General features: G+C 49.6%; 1 long non-coding RNA gene across 1 annotated transcript in view; it reads left to right on the forward strand.

Moving 5' to 3' along the window:
- LOC130709404 (uncharacterized) overlaps positions 1–15,769 on the forward strand; it is a 70,816-nt gene that overhangs the window by 12,359 nt on the left and 42,688 nt on the right. The window contains exon 2 of the long non-coding RNA XR_009009943.1: positions 11,522–11,653. This is a non-coding gene — a long non-coding RNA (uncharacterized LOC130709404). The remainder of the gene's footprint in view (positions 1–11,521; positions 11,654–15,769) is intronic.

A 15,769-nucleotide genomic window follows, 5' to 3' on the forward strand; every position in this document is an offset into this window, starting at 1 on the left:
GTGTCGGTGCTGTTTCTGAGCACTTCATCTCCCTCCTCCTATTCCAGTCCATTTTCACATCCTGATAGAAGCTGAATTTTCTTAAAGTCAGTGCTGCATAGTGCTCTGAGGCTTCAGAATAAGACAGACTTGGGTTCAATTCTTCTGCCACTCAGTAATGCATGACACTTACCATAATTGAGCTTCAGTTTCTCCATCTGTAAAACATCAACCTCAGATGGCTGTATTTGAGAATTAAATGAGATTGTGCATGAGCTTAGAACAGGGTCCATCACCTGGAAGGCCATGATCAGTCAACGGTAGCAATCAAACCAATAAGCAAATAAAACCATAAAGCCTTCCTGCTCCCGTAAAACATTCCTTTGCTCAGATACCTCCTATAATTCCCTACCACCCCTAGGACAAAATCCTGCCTTCTTCATCTGGCACTCAAGACCTTCCATGTAGGGCCACATTTCAAGTGCTTAACAACCACATGTAGCTTGTGGCTGCCATATTGGACAGCACAGAATAGAATATTTCCATCGTTGTAGAAAGTCTGTTGGGCAGCCCTGCTGTAGGTGATACTATAGTTCACTCACTAACCTGAGCCCCTTTCCTTGGAATAGGTTTCAATAGAGGTACGGGGTAAAAATGGTCAGCACGAGGGTCCTGGAAGGTGGGGAGTGGGCACCACCAGGCCAGGAAAAGGAGTAAACAGAGCTCAGGGAACCGAGGTCAGATCACAGGGGTAGCTATCAATATCCTCACTCCCCAACATCTTTATTTTTTTCCCCCCATTTTGGCCTTAGCCTCTCCAGGGGTGCCCTTGGAGAGTAAGGAGAAAGGGGGCAGTAGAGGGTAGCAGCAGGGGTCTTGGACCTTGTGGGCCTCTGTAATTTACTGTGTGAACTTCCTCTCACTGTTTAATTATCTCTACTTCTCCAGCTGTTGGGAGGAGTAAACAATTAACACCCTACCCCTGCCCAGGCACATTGGGAGAGTTTAACCCATGATAGATCCTTTTCTCACATTTAAATAAGCACTGTATATGAAAATCTGTCTGTCAGAGGGGGTGTGCGTGCATTTGTTTTTAATAAAGAAAGAAAAAAGAAGAAAAATGAGCAGACCATTTTTTACAAGAGCATGTTACCTTAAAGCGCATGCTCCTGCCCCCCAAAAGTTGGGGGAAGGTGGATAGAAGAAGACTGACCATGAGGTGATCATTTTTGAAGCTGAGCTATATTAATATGAAGGTTCATTAGTCTATTCTCTCACTGTGTATGCTTGAAAATTTTCATAAGAAAACAAGTTGAAAAGCTAAGAGCGTGATCCCACTAAAACTTAATATATCCAAGCAGACCACTTGCCCCCAGATTTCCAAGGAGTTCTCTCTCTGTAACACAAGGTACACCTGTTCCCATGAGCCTGGAGGGGAGCAGGGAGAGTGGGGAGGGGCAGAGGGTGAATGTTCATCCTGGATGTTTCCATCCTGGTATCTGTTTATTTTACAGGGAACCTGAGCCTGTGGTCTCTCAGGTGTCTCTGATTCCTGATGAAAGGATCTGGGGTGTGGGCCCTGGTATCCTGGTGTCCTGGCCCCTGGCCAGGTTTTCCAGTTGCTTCTAGGTCTCAGCCTCCGCCGGTGAGAGCTTCTGTCTCATGGGGCGGGGGTGGCGGGGAGCGCAGCTTGGAGTCCCTCCCAGGCTCTGTCCTGAACCTGCTCAGCCTGCACCTTCCTTCCTTCCTTCCTTTCTTCCGCTGCAGTTGCTCCTGTTCCCACCCTCCTGCAGCCTGCCGGTAGCTCGCTTTCCTCACCTCTCAGGGCTCCTTTGCTTCCCTAGGCCTTACTTCTCACTTCCTGGGCCACAGGGGGTGTTTCACAGGGCTGGGTAATCAACCCCTGGGGGATCACTCCCTTGAGACCCTGTGCTGCACCCTATTTTGCTCTGTTTCAGTGGCCAGTCTGGTCTCTCTGGTTACAACCTCAGTTCCGGGGCCTAAGCTCTGTTATCTCCTCTTTATTTCCCACAGCACCTACTATAAGGCTGGGTACCCACAGAGGAAAAATGAATGAATGAATGATGAATGAATGGGTCTGACAGGCAGTGAGCCCCTCCTTTTTCTACCTGCCACCCGCCACCCCCACTAGGGGCTCTGAGCCAAGATAAGAACCGTGAGGGATGGTCTTCCATCCTAATTCAACTAGGCCAGGAGTCAGCCACGGTGATGCTGTCATTCTGTCTGCCTGCCTGTGCTGGTTGGAGATGGAATGATTGCAGCCTGGGAAGGGTGGTGGGTACCCTGAGTCTCCCCAGAGGGATATTGAGAGAGAACTGGAAGAGCAGGAGAGAAGAAAGCCGGGGCGGGTAGAAACAAGGGAGGAGGGGCTGGGGAGGCACAGGGAGGAGGTGGGAGAGAGGGAGAGCGGGGCACAAAGAGAGGGAGGGAGAGATCCTGGCCTTGCACGTCCCCAGCCCTCTGACGTAGCTGTGCTGATATCCCCCGCACTAATTGCTTCAATTAATAATACTGCTCTATAAAATTTCCGCAGCTGAGAGCGAGTGCAAGGAAGGATGACATAATGCATTAATAATGCAGGCAGCCGATCGAGTTGGGCTCCTGGGGAGCTCCATTAAGGAGCCCGGCTGCCATCTTCGCAGCAGCTAACCCTCGGCCAGGGCGACCGGCGTCCTTGGGCCTCTGTAGACCGCGGGGCTGCAGAGCTGGAGCCGCAGCGGCGGCGCCAATGGTGGGAGGCCGGGGACGGCTTCAGCCTCCTCTTAAACTCCGGAAGGCACCCCTCCCCCATTCTCTGATCCGGACAACCGATGTTTTCTCAGTCTTACGTAAGTGCTGCTCACGGTGTCCAGATCCGCAGCCCTGAACCCCGCACCTGCCCCTTCCCGGACCCCGGCTCTGATTAGCTACCCCTCCCCCGCCGCCACAATGACTGAAGTTCCGAGGCAGCTCTCCCGATGGTTTCTTGCTTTTGTTCTGAAATCTCCGTGCCATTTTTGATCTTTCTATCTGCGTCTTTGTCTTTTCGGCGTTGCCTCTTTGTCCCTGTATTCTTAAGAGCTCTTAGGGAGGTAATCGTCACTCTCAGGACAAAGAACCCGTCGTCCAAAACACATTGAGCTGGTTTCTCTTAAGTCAGCAAGAGAGTCAGCATCACCCAAACCCTCCCTAAGGGCCGGCGGGTGCACAGTCCACCCCCCAGACTGTGCTCAGGCCAGTGTGAGTGTGGAGCCAGGAACAAAGGAGCCGGCAGCGGCGTGAAGCGGCAGGTCACTATGCGGGGTTATACTGGTGCAAAGCCAGTTCTTCTCCCATTTGCTTGCAGAAACCAGGCCTGGACCATCCCAAACAAACTCACTAATGCAGGACTTCTCATTCTGGGGTTTAAAGAGATACTTTAGAGTGTTCCAGAACCTGTGGAAATTACATGCAATAATATGTAATAATATATGTACAATAATCTTTTTACATATGTACATTTCTCTGATAAGAGCATCTACAACATTCTCTGATTCTCTCGTGGGTGTGTGATGGCCCCAATGGTCCTGAAGCACAACTCTAACCTCCTTGGGCAGTCAGGCCCTTAGCTAGATCCTTTGTTAACCAAGGCACTTAGATGGACCCTTCTTTCCATCTCTGCCTCCGTGGCTCTAGATAAGGTCCTCTGCTTCTCATCTGGATTTCTGCAGTCAAAGTTTATACCACAAAGGGTCAAGGGTTAGAAATAAAAAGGCGAGAAGAGGCCCAACATTCATCTAAGACTAAAGTGAGAAGTGAAAGCTCGTGCTTCAATTCTTGGCATCAGAGCACAGGCTGGTGCCTCTTTCACAGCAGGACTGAAGTTTGTGTTGGCAACTCAAAGTGTTCTGTAGAACAGCCCTCCTTTCCAAGGAAGGAGAAGGTAGGAGAAAAACATGAGGTGGGCACTTTCTATGTGCAAGGTTCCGTCCTGAACAGTCTGGTGTGATCCCGATCGCATTCCAGGGAGGCAGACCCTCCAGTCCTACTTCACTGGGGAGGAAACGGAGATTCCAAGACGTTCAGAAACTCAAGTAGCAGAGCCAAAATGTGAACCTAAGCCTTTCTGCCACCGAAGTCCAGCTCTTTCCATTACACAGAATTGCCTGGGTTTAAATAGCTCTTGAGCTCTTGGTCTCTTGGGGGGGCATTTTCTGGGTGCAATCTTGGCTAATTCCCACCTCCAGGTTCACATTTCTCGTTGCCTGTTCTCCACCCGTACAAGTCCTACCTTTTTTTAAAAGACCTAACTTAATCTTGTTTCCTCCATCAAGCCTTTTTTAGACAATTTCGGCACAGGGGGACCTCTTTGTATGGTGTGAGTAGACGTTAGATATACAAAGGGGTGGGCTGCAGTGGACACTGTTGATTTTTAGTCGACATTCATCTTCCCATTTATTCATGTCTAACAGATTCTAATTTCTATGGGATATTTACTCCTCCATTTAAACTCAGTGGATAGTGATCCCATCCCAGCTCCAAGAGTGGATTGTGGCTGGTCTATGCTAGTCACAGAATCCTACTCCCCTCACCAGTAGTCAGCCTGGGATTGGGCATGTGGCCCAGCTCTGGCCAGTGAGATGAAGGGAGAAATTGCTGGAAAGCTTCTGGGAAAGAGACAGGGGAAGAGACAATTTGTGCTTCTTCAGTAGGATGTTTCCATGTCTAGAATTGCTGTGGACATCCTGCCACCCAACATGAGGATGAAGCCCACTCGAGGATGGCAGAGCAGGAGGGAAAGGACTCCTTGAGCTGCGGTGTCAAACACTCTGAGCCTGCCCTTCCTCTGAACCTGTGCTATGAAAGATAATAAATTCCCTTGCAGTTGAGGACAGTTTGAGTTGAGGTTTTTTGTTACTTGCTGACAAAAACGTCATAGCTGATACACTCTCCCTGCTTTAACACACAGTATTTGCACTGTTTGCCTGACACGTATCACATACTGCCTTGTCGTCTTTATTGTATTGTTGTCTTGTGTCGTTATTTAACTTTTTCTGTGTTTATGTCTCGTCTATGAAGTCTACACCAGCTCTTCCAGCCCACATAGATGTTCTCTGAATTCTTATAGAGCTTCGAAATAGCAGTCAAATCTCTCATCCATTCATTCCAGAAGTATTTATTGAGCCCCAGTTATGTGCCACACTCTGGGCAAGGGCTGAGGATACAGCAGTGAGCAAGACAGACATGGTCCCCACCCCATAGATCTTATAATCTGTTATGAAATGTTTGTGTCTCCCCCAAATTCATATGTTGAAATTCTGACCCCCCAATGTGATGGTATTAGGAGGTGGGGTCTTTGGGAAGTATTAAGCAGGTCATGAGTGTAGAGCCCTCATGAATGGAATTTGTGCTCTTATAGAAGGGACCCCAGAGAGTACTCTTGCCTTCTTTCCACCGTGTGAGTCAATTGTCCTCATAGCACTTGACACGACTGATCCCTAAATAAGCATTCACATAAGTGCTAAATTAATGAAGGGATGAATGTGTAAATGGATAGATGGAGTTAAATAAACAGTTAAACATTTTCCTTCCACCTCTCCAGTTGGGAGGTTACAAACGAATCCTTCTCTTGCTGCCAGAATCCTCGTGGTTGGGCCTCAGGAAGAAAGGCTTCCTTCAAAAGTGAATGTCCAGGGGCTTCCCTGGTGGCGCAGTGGTTGAGAATCTGCCTGCCAATGCAAGGGACACGGGTTCGAGCCCTGGTCTGGGAAGATCCCACATGCCACGGAGCAACTAGGCCCGTGAGCCACAACTACTGAGCCTGCGCGTCTGGAGCCTGTGCTCCGCAACAAGAGAGGCCGCGATAGTGAGAGGCCCGCGCACCGCGATGAAGAGTGGCCCCCGGTTCGCCACAACTAGAGAAAGCCCTAGCACAGAAACGAAGACCCAACACAGCCATAAATAAATAAATTAATAAATAAATTCAAATAACCTTTAAAAAAAAAAAAAAGTGAATGTCCATGGGGAGTTCCCTGAGCCTCTTCCCTGCCGGTGGTACCCTGACTCCTTTATTGCCCAAGCTGGCTTCATCCTCCTGGCTGAGGGATCTGAAGGAGGGGAGATCCTAGGGTTCCCAGGCACATGTGACCCCGAGCTTTCCAGGCTGGAGCCCCACCTCATCCTCCTCCCCAACTGCACTGATTGGTGGCTGAGTAACCCTCGTGGATTATGTCCCAGGAGCTCTGGCCCTTCTCTTTCCCACTGCGGTGGCTTCCTCTGGCCCAGGAGACTGGATGTGCTCCTGCTAATGGTCTGGAAGTGCTCTCTCCTGCTGACCCAGACTCCCAGGAGGTCTTGAGAGAGGCAGAAGTCTGGAGAGATAACGCAGACTGATCACTCACTCCTGGGGTCTAAACTCTGGAAATACTGAGCAGGCCCGTGCCTGAAGCAGTCCAGATGACAGCCAGCAAGTTTCGCTGAGGATTATCTAAGTGGGCTGTTAGAGCCCGGACCCTGGGAGGCGGGCAGGGAGGAGGAGCCCAGGAAGGAAGCATCGAGTCCCCTGTGACGTGTCCCTTAAAAATCCATCAGCCAGGCCTATTTGCAGGCAGGAGTGAGGACTTGCCTGCGGCTGGACACAGAGCCTGCCCCGGGGGCCCAGCTTAGCACCTGGACTGGCCTGTGCTCGAATGCCAGCTACCTCCAAGTGTGACCTGGGCTGGTCCTGACCGTCTCTGAGCCTGCAAGTGTTGCAGAGGAGCAGGACAAGTTATGTAACTTCTGGAGCCAGTGCAACATGGAAATGTGGGGTCCCTTATTCAAAATGATTAAGAATTCCAAGATTGTGACAGGATAGCCTTAAGCCAAGCGCAGGGTCCATCTAAGCACCAGCCCCTGGGCAACAACAAGGTCGCCCTCGTGAAGCTGGCCCTACAGAGGGGTTACTGAAGAAAAATGTGAGTGAGGGGCGAGTCTGTACTAACACCTGTTCACAAGTTAACCACCAACCCTGGGTTTAAAAGAAGGGGCTTTTTTTCCCTTAGGTCTCCTTCCTGGGACCCACAGGTGCTCACCATTGACCAGGTGAAAGTGAGGGGTGTTTTAGTTTTGTCAGCCTTGGAGTAGAGATTGTGTGTGGAGTGGATCCAAAATGAGAGGGTCTCTGTTAGAGGTCACAGAGCCAAGACACCTTGAGGTGGCCATTTGTCCCATTGCCTTTGGTTTAAGTTAAGGCACCCAGGAAGCCCTCTTTAGAGTGTAATTCACCTCAGTGCCAAGGATGAAGTAACACATTACCGCCTTGGTGAGAAACAGTCTATAGGACCTTTGGCAATGAGCCTTCAAGGGAGGTAATACAGAGCCAATGTGGAGTTTGTAAAAGTCCTTGGATAGCAAGGCTTTATTCAAATGGCAAAACATGCTCATACTCTTTTTTTTAAATTATTTATTTATTTATTTTTGGCTGTGTTGGGTCTTCGTTTCTGTGTGAGGGCTTTCTCTAGTTGCGGCAAGTGGGGGCCACTCTTCATCACGGTGCGCAGGCCTCTCACTACCGCGGCCTCTCTTGTTGCGGAGCACAAGCTCCAGACGCGCAGGCTCAGTTATTGTGGCTCACGGGCCCAGTTGCTCCGCGGCATGTGGGATCTTCCCAGACCAGGGCTCGAACCCGTGTCCCCTGCATTGGCAGGCAGATTCTCAACCACTGCGCCACCAGGGAAGCCCCAAATGCTCATACTCTTGAATAGAAAGACTCAATTTTGTAAAAGTGAAAATTTTTCCCTAAATAAATCTAATTCAGTGTCCTTCTAATCAATGTTTTAAATTTGGCCAAAATAGTATTAAAATTGATTTGGGAAAAATAAAGTTGGGAGGAGAACCAGGAGAAATTTTTAAAAATTTGTTTTAATAAGAGGATAGGACTTTAGATATTAAAGTACCTTTTCAAGGGCACATAAAGGGGCCCCTGGGACCCTCAGCTCGAGCAGGTCCAGAGGATGGTCCTCTTTGTTCCTGTATCCTTGGCCGCTGAGCCCCTGGACCAGGGCTTGGAGGCTGTGCTGCTCAGACCCCAAGCCGCTCTGGCTGCTCTGCTGCGGTGCTGGACAGGGCATTCCGGGAAGCCAGAGGAGTTGCCCACTGCCCACTGCCTTCAGGTTGCTCACAGACACACAGGTGGCTTCAACTCATTGGGAGGCCTTGTTGCAAAACCTCCTCTCCTACAGATGAGACTCATAAAGAAATTTGCACCAGTTCCTGGTACCTGGCCTCGCCCTCACCCCAGAGGCTAGGGGAGTCATCAGGCCAAGGAAGGTCTTGAGTAGGAAGGCAGCCTGCTGCGTCAGGCACTGCCGACACATGGAACTAGGCTCCTCTGGGTTATTGGGTGTGGTACACACACTGGTTATGACCTGGGTCCTTGTGCTTTGTCTTCTTTGTCTCCACCCAAAATTCAAATCATTAATGTAAAGGATGGGGAACAATCAGGAGCAACATGTGGTTCAGAGGAAAGCTGAACTGATCGAGACTGGGTGTGATGTTTCTCTGCATGTTGGTGGCCTGTCCTCCCTCATCCCTCTCCCCACCCTCCCCTCATTCCCATGGATAACTGAGAGTGAGGACTATTCCAGAAAGCAGTGGGGATCCAGACACGGGGACATCCTTAATCCCTCCAACAGCGTTCCTGGTAGCCCTGAGCTCCATTCCCACAGAGGTCACTTGATTCTCTTGCTTCTCTATGGATTTGCTTGAGGGCAAATGGTTTGGAGTGAGTGTTGGAAGCAAAATCCTACAGCAGAGGTTTCTCCCCCTTCTGGAAAACATTCTTTGTTTTTGTCAAACACCAGGCATTCAGAGCAAGTTGCCTTTTGTCTCAACTGGGAGCAGACTTTGGTGGGCCTGAGGTGGATTTCTTTTTTTTTTAATAAAATTATTTATTTATTTATTTTTATTTTTGCCTGCGTTGGGTCTTTGCTGCTGCACACGGGCTTTCTCTAGCTGCGGCGATAGGGGGCTACTCTTTGTTGCGGTGCGCGGGCTTCTCATTGTGGTGGCTTCTCTTGTTGCGGGGCATGGGCTCTAGGTGTGCGGGCTTTGGTAGTTGCGGCACGCGGGCTCAGTAGTTGTGGTGCACGGGCTTAGTTGCTCTGTGGCATGTGGGATCTTCCCAGACCAGGGCTCGAACCTGTGTCCCCTGCATTGGCAGGCGGATTCTCAACCACTGCGCCACCAGGGAAGTCCCCTGAGCTGGATTTTCAATCTTTGCCTGCATCTGACTCAGGACTGGTGGATGGAGTCATTGCAGGGTCTGGGAGAGAAAAAGCAAATTAGCCGGAGGTATCAGCCCTGCCCCCAGCAGAAGCCTGAGTGGGGTCTGGAGTGTTGACACTCACTGGCTGAGGCTGAGATCAGCTGTCACTGCAGACAGAGCTGTTTCTTATTTTAATACTGCGGCATAAACTGAGAGACTGCAAGTGCAGCTTCCAGCAGGGGCTGCAGCTCAGGGCTCTTAATAGGTCCTTAGAACAGGCCTGCAGAGACTGGCTTCCTGGGAGCCGCAAGAGCTGGGGGCCTCGTGCTCAGCACCACACCCCCTCCTCCCAGTCCCTGCCTGCTGCATTGCACCATTGATTCAGTGAAGACATCATCCTCACCCCCTTCGGAGAGCAGCTCGCTGCTCTGTTCTGACAATTAGACTAGCTGCTGCAAAGAAGCACTCATCCCCACTGACATATGGCTTTTTAAAGTGATCAGTTGCATTAGCAAATTTCTTATTAGCTCTGCTGTCAGGAGGGAGCTCCCACCACATTAGCTTGCTGAGGTTGATGCATAACTTCCCGGCTGTTAATTACCAATGCCAAGGACTAAAGAGATTCAGAGGCTGATGAGTGGATGGGTGGAGGCCCCCATTCTCTCTTACCCCTCCCGTGGGAGGTCAGGGAACCTGGAGCTTGGTGTTCAGCTTCTCAGGTCTGACTCTGCAGTGGCCCTGCACTTTGGGCTCCTGATCTTGGGGGGTAGGGCCCAGGATGCCCAGTACCATCTGGGTTGATGGAGGTTGGGTTGTCCAATAGGGCCTCCGGGATTTGGCAGCTTGGAATCTGCACAGCATCTCTTTTGGAGCTGCATTTTCGAGGCAGAGCCTGGACTACATCCCAGAAAGTTTCTCTGGCCTCTCCTTGTGGGGTTCAAGGCCGCCAATCCTCCTCATTCCTGGTCCCCTCACTCCAGACAGCTCAAGAGTCTCCTCCCTGAAGGTGACCTCATGTCTCCTGCTCAGATCTTCTTTTGGTGACTATCCAAAGAACTGTATATTCAGGATGTTCAGCCCCCGACTTCCATGGGCTCAGGCTTCCCTTTTAGATGAGGAATTGCATAAAACTCACACGCATTGGGGAGCGAAATGAGAGGAAGCAAATTTCAATTCTTTGTTTTACCTATTGCCCCAGACTAGTAAAAGCATTCGGAGGGTCTCTGATTCCTTTGAGAATCAGACAGAACTAACAGATCTTTGTCCCCAGGAAAAATGCACATACGCACACATGTGCATTCAGTTTGGGGACCCTCTGCAGCCTGTTTATGAATCCCCATTTTATAAGTGCCCTTCCCAAGCCCATGGGAGCAGCTGATCCCTGGGAAGGGACCAAGCAGCTCCTCCCATAAGAAGTGAGGTCGGCTCCTAAAACAGCAGCAGAGCCAGCTGCCCGGGGCAACCCTAGGCCCTGTTTGGGTAAAAGCTGAAAGATGCAATTGCATCATTCCTTGGGTTACATTAAACGTGGTGAGACTGAGACGTGGGCTTAGGGCAGCACTGACTTTGTGGTCAGGTCTGCATTAACTACTCCTTCTGAGAAACCTGTTCCTGTGGTTGGGAGGCTGCTGGTCCTGGTGTGTTCCTGCTGAGATGGGAGGTGGGAAGGAGGAGAAGGAAGCAGAGACTGCGGCAGAAAAAAGAGAAGATTCTGAGATGGGTGCGGGGGAGGTGTGTGTGTGTGTGTGTGTGTGTGTGTGTGTGTGTGTGTAGAGAGAGAGAGAAGGGGGTAGGGAAGAGTGCTGAATTCCTCATTATTCAGCCTAAGGATGCTTGAGATGGAATCTCAGAAAAATTGTGAGGATGGATTTGCACTCTTTCACACACATGGCCTCAAATTCTGCATCATCTTGAGCTTTGGTAGGTAGGCGTAATGCTCTGCTCTGTGAAATCAAGAAAACGCTCTCCTTTCTTGTCAGCTCTCAGAAGGCTGGGCTTTAGGAAATCCCCCAGGGGGAGTGGAAAGGTGGAAAGAGGTCCTCTAAGCATGTGAGGGAGCTACCAAATTATTTTCCAGGGCCCCAGATTGTTTCCATGACTTCCTGAGGGAAGCAGGAGGGCAAAAGTGCTGTGATAAGACCAGACCCAGCGGGATTATTTTGAGGGATGGAAGACACTGATGGCCAACATGGATTGCCTCCTTCTCTGTATTTAGGAGCATGTCTTAACTTTAGCCCAGACCCTGACACAGCCTCGGGGCCGCAGGCTATCCAGGGCCCATCCTCACCCTTCCCTCTTGTTCCCTCCTCCCTCCAGGTTGATGCAGTCATGAGCTAGGCTCTTGTTCCAAGCCTAGCCTAGCATCTGCTGGTTTTCCCAGTCTCCTTCCGGGATGGCGCTGCTTGGGATCCAGCCCCACCAGTCTGACCTGCTTGCCATCCCCTTCAGGTATGTAGTCCCCGTCCCATCATGTCTGTTCCAGTTCTGACACTCGGCTCATTTTTGAGGGCCCCTCTTTGGGCTTTCTAGGTCCACACCATAGCCCTCCCGGCTTTTCCAGCTCCATGTTCCAGAAACTGGGGCATGACAAGCTCCCCCTCCCACCCCCCCGCCAGTATCCCACGTACTCCTCCCTCACGCTCAGGACAAACGTCGATCTGGCCACCAAGGGCGGGTAATCAGAGATGTTGAAAGGGCTCAGGATTTTGTGAGCTTGTGAAGAGATGACTCAGGCTGACCTGGTTTCTCTGAGGACCACTGGCCTGGGTTTAAGTCTGTCTTCTCCCTGCCTGTGAGGAATGGCCAAGACTGGGCCCTGAAGCAGAGGGGTCAGTTCAGAGAAAGAAGAACCCTGTTGGCTGCCAAGAAGATGAAATTCTGTAGCGGCTCATGGGTGAAGGGAAAGAAACCCATCTCTGGAAGTGGGTTCCAAACATCTACCATCTGTTCTATGTGGTCTCTGCGGTCCTCCTTTCCAGCTCGGGGATTCAGGGACTGCTCCCTCTGGCTGCCCCAGCCCATGCCTCTCGCTGGTTTATAAAGTTAGGTGCTCTTTGCCTGGGTCTTGGGGAGAGGCAGCATCAGTGGCCCAGGAATGTTGGAAGCATGGACCATGGTTCTCTAAGAACTTAACTTCCTTTCAGAAGAGAATTTGCAATGGGGGAAATTGACCCCCCCCCACCCAGTTTCCAGTTCTAAGACCCCTGTTCCCCATAACAACCAGAGCTCCATGGACAGGAGAGAAAACTACTAGAAGCAGCCTCCCCTCCCCGCCCCCAACTCTCTCTGTCCCCTTTATGTGTTTTATTTTTGTCACAGCACCTATCATGATCTTTTATTTATTTGTGTATTTGTTTACTAGGTATTGTCTTATTGTCTCTCTCCCTTTATTATCCCCTCTTCCGTTAGGCCTTGTCTTGTTCACTGCCACATGCCCAGCACCCAGCGCAGCGCCTGGCCCACAGTCGAGGTGTACAGTCAGTATCTGTTGATATGAGGAGCAGTGGTTAGGATTTGGAGAGGAGACCAGGACCAGGGAGGCCATCAGTGCAGAAAGAGTTAGTGGGACATTTGGCACTGTCCTCTTCATTACTCTTCAGAGACTTTCCACGGCCAAGTGGATAAAGTCCAGATTTGTTATCCTGACGTGAAAAGCCCCAGTCTGCCTTCCTAGGCTCATTTCTTGCCAGCCTCCCCTTAAGCCTCCAATGCTTCAGCCTCTCCAAATTGCTAAATGGTCCCCATATTCCCAAGTTCTTTCGTGTGTGTTCCTGTGCATGTTCCCACCAGAAATGCCTTTTGTGTACACAGTTAGGAATTATCATATCTATCTTTACAATGACTGTGAGGATTGAAGGCTGTAGTATAGAACAAACTCCTAGCACGGTGCTTTGCCAAAATGAAGTCCTCACTAAATGCTGGTTAGCATTCTTTCCCTTCCTCTCTGTCTAGGGAACCTATCAGCACAGGGGGCCAGTCCTCTGTGAAGTCTCAGGCCCAGGGAATTGAATGACCCCCAGGACTCCACAGTGCTTTGTTCTTCCTACAGTTAGAGACCTGTTAGAGGGTCTGTGTCCCCAAGCTGCCAACCAGGGCAGAGGCATCTGTGTCTCCTTTGTGCTTAACATGATGCTTGGCACACAGTAGGTGCTAAATAATGTCTGTTGAGTAACTGGAACCAAGGTGGGTCTGGAGGTGTTGGGAAGGAAGGTCAGTATCTGTGCCCTCCTGGGCTGGGAAATTTGGGGGAGGAGGGGGGCGGTGTCTCCCCCCTCCATTAGGAGATGGCCTAATCAGCCATCTGGGTACACTGGCCATGAAATCAGAATCTGCATCCCAGGCACTACAGCCACATCCAATTTTCCATCAATGAAATATTCAGCCGCTCCACAGCCACAGTCTGCTCTGCGCCTGAAAGGGAGGGGCTCGTGCCTGCTCAGTGCCTGTCTCCCGCTCTTCCCCTGCACACACCTGCCCTCGATCCCCAGACCAGGCCCTTTGTTATCCTACCTCTGTGCCTTTACTGATGCTCTGTGCCCCAAGCGTCACCCCCCACAAATAAGGACTATCCTTCCTCCTCCACCTCCTTCCTATCCAGCTCCAACCCACTCTTCCCCAAGGCCCACCATCTCCATGAAATCTTCATTAGAAGTGATCTTTCCCTCCCCTGGACCCCAAACACACATCTGAACAGCAAACACACACTTCACCATCCCAGCCAGGTGGGATTAGTTCTTAACTGGACGCATCCTAGTTCATATGGGATAAAGACCTTTGGCTCAAAACGATGGTTTGCTGCTGCTGTGGCTTTCCCCTCTGTAGACTGGGATTGGGGCTGGGGTAGAAAGAAGGAATGGGAATTTCCAGTGAAAACAATAGGGGACTTTCAGGGACCTCTGCCTGGCTTGGAACCCTAAAGCCTCCCCACTTTAACCAAGAACAATTCTCCAGTCTTGCCCCTACTCTAGACCAATTACTCTGCAGGGGCAGGGCAGGGGAAACTTTTTGGTTAAACACACAGTCATCTCCAGCCACAATGCACTGCATCCGGGAGCACGGTGACTGCTGTTCAATGTGGTGAGATTGGGGATGTTGTGAGATCGCCAAGTGGCACAGCGATGAGCTGAAGGCCATACATGGCAGAAGAAGGGGCATCAGTGAGGGGCCCTTGGCCAACCCTGTATGATCAGAGCAATAGTGCCTGGCTGCATGCATCTTGAAATTAGGTGTGAATAAGATGTTTGAAATCAAGTCTAGTTTTCACACACTACTCGTATGATTTTGATCCTATGGTTCCTAGGTGGCGGTGCTGGCTAGCGCATTGCCGCAGGATGGCGTGTGGAGAATGGGGATAAAATTTGGATTTGGAGTCAGGGGGATGGGGCTTGAATCCGGGCTCTGCTCTTTGCTCAGCCAAGTGACCACAAGGCAGACCTTTACCTCCCCGAGTATTGGTGTAGACATGCATGTTGAGTGTTTGTGTGTGTGATGTGTTTAGCTCTATCCATACAACACTTTCATTTTTTTGAGCATTCTTTATGTGCTAAGACCTATGTCGAACATTTTCTTTTTGGTACCCTCATTTAGTCCCCACAACTCTGGGAGGAAGATATTATTATCCCCATCTTAGAGTTGAGCAAACAGAGAATTAAAAGAGAGGTTAAGTAACTTGCCATAAAACCCATTAACTAAAGGGTAGGTCTGGGATTCCACGTCAGGGTTCCCAAGCACTGTGAAATTTTGCGCTCCTGTAAATGGGAGTAAAAATCTCTCCATCAGTGTGTCTGAAGAGGAAACAGGATAATCTATATGAAAGAGTCTGGTAAACTGCAAAGTATTATTTTCCAAAGGAGAAGACTCAGTTCTTGACCTTGAGCACTTTATAATCCAGCGAACTGATCAATAAGATCTGCGCAGTGCTTACTTAGATGAAACCAGGTGTCAAAATGTACAGTGCACACCTTTGCTAAGTGATCCAACTTCTCATCATCACCAATGGGACAAACAGACATGGCGTGACTCCTGACACCATGGCATGCCACGGGAAGGACACCGCCTCACCTTCGTAGTATATTCTTGCCTCGGAATATTTAGCCTGGATCAAATCAGACAAATCCAGTTTGTGGGACATTTTTTAAGACTCTTTAAAGATGCCAATGTCATAAACAACAACAACAAAGGCAGGGAGACTGTTCTAGATTAAAGGAAACTAAAGAGACATGACAATTAAATATACTGTGTGAATCTTGATTGTATCCTGGATTTTTTTTAAAAAAGCCATAAAGGATATTTTGGGAGAGTCAAAGAAATTTAAATATGTTCTATAAGCTAATATTACTGTATCAATGTTAAATTTCTTAGGTGTGATAAGGATATTGTGCTTATAGGAGGAACTATTGGAGGAATGGTTCTTAAGTGTTTGGGATGAACTGTCAGGATATCTGTGAATTTTAAATGCTTTTGCAAAAGGAAAGTGTATATATATATAGTATATAAATATTTGTGTATTTATATAAATATTTATATACTTGTATAAAGACAGAAAAAAAACCAAATGACAATGTT

The sequence above is a fragment of the Balaenoptera acutorostrata genome, chromosome 12, assembly GCF_949987535.1.
Source record: "Balaenoptera acutorostrata chromosome 12, mBalAcu1.1, whole genome shotgun sequence".
NCBI classification, from domain to species: Eukaryota; Metazoa; Chordata; class Mammalia; order Artiodactyla; family Balaenopteridae; genus Balaenoptera; species Balaenoptera acutorostrata.